Source organism: Meleagris gallopavo, chromosome 29 (genome assembly GCF_000146605.3).
Source record: "Meleagris gallopavo isolate NT-WF06-2002-E0010 breed Aviagen turkey brand Nicholas breeding stock chromosome 29, Turkey_5.1, whole genome shotgun sequence".
NCBI lineage: Eukaryota > Metazoa > Chordata > Aves > Galliformes > Phasianidae > Meleagris > Meleagris gallopavo.
In genome coordinates this window covers 1,404,610-1,410,014 of record NC_015039.2, presented here as the reverse complement: position 1 = coordinate 1,410,014, position 5,405 = coordinate 1,404,610, and positions in this window count along the sequence as shown.

Below are 5,405 nucleotides of genomic sequence, written 5' to 3'. Positions count from 1 at the left end.
ACCGGGACTGCTTTAGAAGTCATTCCCCACACTGATGAGTTTTGGTTTATTCACTGAGCACACAATTTCCTTGCCATTAAGACAAGCATCAAATTTGCTCCTGTGGACCAAAAGGAGGAGATGCAGTTATTATGTCATGCTGAAGATGCATTCATCTTGCTGACTTGCTCCCAGGCCCCAGTGCTCGGGCTTCTTCCCCACTATCTTACTCCTGCTTAAGGGATCTGAGTCCCAGCCCATTCCTGGCCAGCAGCGAACATCCCAACCTCTTATCCAAGCCAGACCTCAGCCAGCCTGAGCCATGGCAGTGAAATTGTCTGTACCCTCTTTGCCATTCCATTAAAAGTTGATTTGTTGCTGTATTAAAATGTGAATAACCAAGAAAGCAAGGGTTGGACTTTTTTCCTTCCTTGCTGTTATTAAAACTCTAAATCAGATTGCATGCTGAGCCATCTCTGTTACCTTCACAAATGAAAGCAGGGAATTGGCTTTTTTCATCTTTGACCTTCGATGCAAACAATGTAACAGTGCACATGGATTTCTCTGAGCCTGTTGTGTGAAGCTGTGTTAAAATAAACAGGATCCTGTAGGAAAAGGGCTCGGAGACTCCTCTCCTTGGGGGCATCTCTGCTGCCATTCAAGCTGCAGAGAAGGCAGTGGGCAGGCAATTGGGCTGTGCCTTTGCCTTGTTGTGCTGCTCAGATCTCATCTGATTGCAAATCAAGTGAAGGCCTTTGTAGATGATGATACTGTTATTACAGAAACTTTCATCCAGATGGACTTTATCCATAGAACTCTAACCCAGAAATGTTGGTCTAGTTGGAACATGGCTGGAAGAAGGGCAGAGAAGATGGTGGGGAAAATGAGATTTTAATCTTCTGTTACATTCAAACTAATGTAATTCTTGTTATTTGTCCCAAAATGATAATCCTGATGTTTTGTTTTTGATTGGACTTTGTACTGCTACTACACCAGGTTTATGCCTGCTGTTGTTTATTTATACTGTTTTCTTTTATTTGATTCTTCTGGCAGACGATTTTGCCCAGATATCGCTCACCAACATCACTACAAATAGCTCTGGCTGACCTGAAAACGCGTTTCCACTGATCAGATAATTCATCTTAAATGCTCTGCCAAGTGAGAGCAGTGACTCACTCATGTCTGCAGACCTGGGGACAGCCTGCTCATCATCCAGGCCAGCAAACTCACATCACACAGAGGGCTCAGCAGCTTTTATTTTGTCTGTGACACAACTAACCGGGGAAAAGCAACTCCTCTTTCATCTTCTGGAATGAATTTTCTGTCCCTCCTATGACAGGAGACCAGCAAAGACACGGGGTTGAAGCCAGAGGGTAGAAAAATGAGAATAATCAGCAGAGCACGTAGTTGGGATGCAATGCCAGCAATGGGCTCATCGAGGCGAGCTGATGAGCACTGCTGTCTGCTTGGGTCAGAGTAAACTGGCAAGGCCTTCTGCTGCTGGGTCATGAGCTGAGATTGCACAAGTGGATTTTTAATAACTGACGCCAGAGGGAGTTTTTTTCACTTCTTTGGGATGACTGAAAAATCAGATTGGAAGAGTTAACTGCAGATGGAATAGAGCAGGTTAGTTTAGGTACTGGGTCTTTCCCCTTCTGGTTTTGATTTGTGGCTTTATTTATTTATTTATCTTGTAAATTTGAATGAAGTATTTGACAAGGTAGTGATGAGCTTTGAAAAAAAAATCTAATGAGAGCACTCTGCAATAGTTTCCCCACTGAAAATAGCTTTCTCCCACAGCTTTTATGAGCCTTTCTTTGCACCCAATATTACACAGTACATCAGGGAACCTCCTTGCCTTCCCCTTCTTTATCACTGATGGAGAAAAGCAAGCAGAGCAAGTGCTGGAGACCTCTTCAGTCCCTGAAGCCACCACGTCAGTGGCCATGATGTGGTTCATCACGCAGCCCATTCCAACAATGCTGTATGATGATGCCTTCAGGTGATGAGCAGTGCAAGTGCACATGATTCTTCATCCCTCCCCAGCCAACCACGACTTCTCGGCTTAGAAACTTCATGAGGTGGATTCTAGGTATTCAGTGTCCCTCAGCAGGTCTTCATACCATGAGCTTTTCCCATGTCCTGAATGCCCACACACCCCCATACAGTCCCAAAGGGTCTCTCCCTTTGCTCATCACAGATGGAGGCCATGATGAGTGAATGCAGCTTCCATGGCAAGGAGTTGTAGCCCCATTTGGTGGAAGCTCAAGAATGATTTACAGTGCTCTACACTTTGGTCAGCTTGCCCTTTGGTTTGCTAGCACCAGATGTTGAGACCCCACGAAATATCACACGTGTGAGGATTTCTGCAAGGACTGTGCAGAAGCAGTGCACTGTAGTGATTGGTCTCCAAAGGAGCAAATGGCTCAAGGTAAGGCCCTTTTCTGTCACATACTGCATACCTGAAGGGAATCTGGGCAGTCCTGCAAAGCAATAAAGCCTGTGCTGCTCAATTCTGCAAAGGGAAACTGCTCTCTGCAGTTATTGCTGCGTCACTTTGTGCTAACTTAAATTATATTCAAATGGAATAAGGAAATTTCATGTGTTCTTCCCTCTCAGAAAGGGCAAGGATTTAGGATGAGACTTGTTCTGTTGGTGCAGGAGCAGCTCCTCTACAGAGTGGAAATAATCTTGCTGAAGAGTAAATACCATTATCTGGTATAGTTCCTGTCCCCACTGATGCTCAAACCATTAAATAAACACTAACTAACCAGCACCCCTGGGAAGAGGAAGGATTAGGCTGATTCAGCACACTGGGGGCCAGAAGCAAATTAAATGACATGTGTGCAAGCAGCAGCATCAGAGCTGGGAACCAGCCACCTCGAGCCGACTTTGCCTCTTCCTAATTCCACTGCTCTAATTTCTGTAATGAAGGGTCTACTGATGCCAGAGACACAGCCTGGGTGTACAAATCTGTCCCCACAAAGCATAGAGGCATGATCTCAGGTTCATACTGTCCTCAAGTGCATGACCAGTGCACCTAATACAGACTCAGTAGAGGCAAAGGCCAAACAAAACTCATAATATAGCCTTGGCTCAGCTCCTGGCTTTGCACCACTGGGACCAAACATCACTGCAAATGGTACATCAGCAGAGGGAAGATGTATTGGATGTCTCTGCTCCCTCTGCAGCCCTTGGAGATTTGGCTGAGTTAGCCACAGAAGCACAGAGAACAAAGCAGCTGATCTCAAAGCAAATTCTTAATGGAGCCTTTGTGTTGTCTTTTGGGATTGAGGACCCCCAGACTGGTTGGGAGCTTCATACTTGGTGCTGTGCAGTGCTCAGGCTGATGTACCTGCATTGCATTCCCAGCATCTTTTCAACCTACGTGTGCAAGCCAGCCTTGTGACCAGGGTTTTATAACCCTTGCTCATGGGAGCTAGAAAAATACTTTTTAAGGTGCTGAAGTCAAATGGGAATGGCACAGAGAGGTGTCTCTCTATGGAGTGCCAAGGATGGGCCATCCCAGCTCACATCCCAGCTCTGCTCTTTTGGCAGCAGGACAGCAATTACTTTTTAGATTGTTTTTCTCATTTTCTCAGTTCATCCACTTGAGGAAAGACAATCAGGGTTGCCATAGCAATGAAAGGCTGTCTTCTTAATTTGCAGGATTCTTTGCCTTAATTGTTCCTGGAATTATATTCCTGTGAAAACTGCCTTCTTGGGAGAGTTTGAGCTGGGAGCCACACCAGTACTGAAGGAGAAGTTAAAAAGAGGGAAAAGATGATGAAGACACTTTTGGATAAAGAATTAAAAGAAATATCTTAGCCTGTTTCGTGTGCTGGCAGGAGCAGTGCCTGCTGTTACCCAGAGAGAAGGGCCTGGAATTGGCCCTAAACTTCAATTATTTATGAATAATTTAAGATACTTTCCTAGGCTTTCCAATTAAGCAAGAGTATCAGGCAAGAACTGACACACACAAATCAAATTAAAATTGTGTGATGTTTAACGGGGAACAAGTAAGCTTTCAGGGACTATTTAAAAGGGGGTGATGGGGTGCCAGAGGAAAAAGCTTTTCTTATATCTCATTTTTCATTCCCAAATCTCTAAATCCAAGAGACACGATAGAAGCCGCGTCGCTTGCATTTGACATATAATGAAAAAACGTGTTGGATTGCTCAGGGTCACTCAGCACAGCAATGGCACATGGGGGTGGAGATGGAGGCCTTGTAACCCCCCAGCTCACTCTGTACCTGCTTGGAACATCTATAATGGGAACATCTTCAAATATCAGCTGATAAACAGAGCCCTGGAGAGAGGGCAAATAAATCTGTTATTGCAGAGATGCTTGGAATGTCAGAGCAAGTGGGACAGGCTCCGACTGCAGAAAAACACTACTGCAAATCCAATATTCCCTTTCTGTAATAAAATCTGTGCATGTAACTCAGTTGGCTTGCAGGCTCACGGCTGGTTTGAGCTGGGAGTGATCTCTGTGTTCTGGTGAAGTCTCTTCCTCTTTTGCCAGAGAGGTCTGGAAGATGGAATCTGCCGGCACAGAGGAGAAGGAGGAGAAGGAGTGAAAGGAATGTAGCCCAGAATGTCCTATTGCTCCAGGACACCTTCAAAGTGAAGCTGGATCAGGTACTGGGCAACCTAATCTAGCTGTGTTTGTCCCTGTTCATTGCAGGGGAGTTGGAATAGATGAAGGTCCCTTCCAACTCCAAAGATTCTATGATTCTATGCCAGGTATGGCTACTGGAGAAATCTGCCTCTCAGAGTAGTGCTTCAAAATGTTGATTCAATGGCATCTCTGTAAATACAGTGTTTTTACTGGCACCTTATCTGGAGCAGGAGTACTGCAAAATCACTCAGAATCACTAAATCACAGGGGTTGGAAGGGACCTCTATAGGTCATCTAGTCCAACCTCCTGCTAAAACAAGTCCTGTAGGGTAGGTTGCATAGGAAAGTGTGAGCAAACAACCTGCTATGATATGAGTGCTTGGTATAAAAAGCAAGCCTGATGTACAGATTGCCACAAACTTGTATTGCATCCAAAAACAAACAGGAATAAAGTGTTTAAGTTTCAGAAACTGTCAACAGTTTCCAGAAGATGGATCATTGTGGAGATAGTAAATGTGCAACTTTTATTTTCCCATATGAAGGCCCAGGATGGTGCTCAAATACCTGCAGCCATGAACTGTGAGGTCACCAACTAAGGAAGGGGTTGTGACATCAGCAAGAGATGACTGTGACCTCCCTGACGCTCGTGCATCAATTGGGCACCGGTAGAGTGCAGCGAGGACTCGTGTCTGGAATCCGGTCGAGCTTGTTTGCGAGACTTGGAGCGCCGTCCGAGGACTTTGTTTGGGTCGTGCTGTGTGGCTGCCGGCAGCACTTCTGGGTGCCCAGCCCACAGCATCGCCAG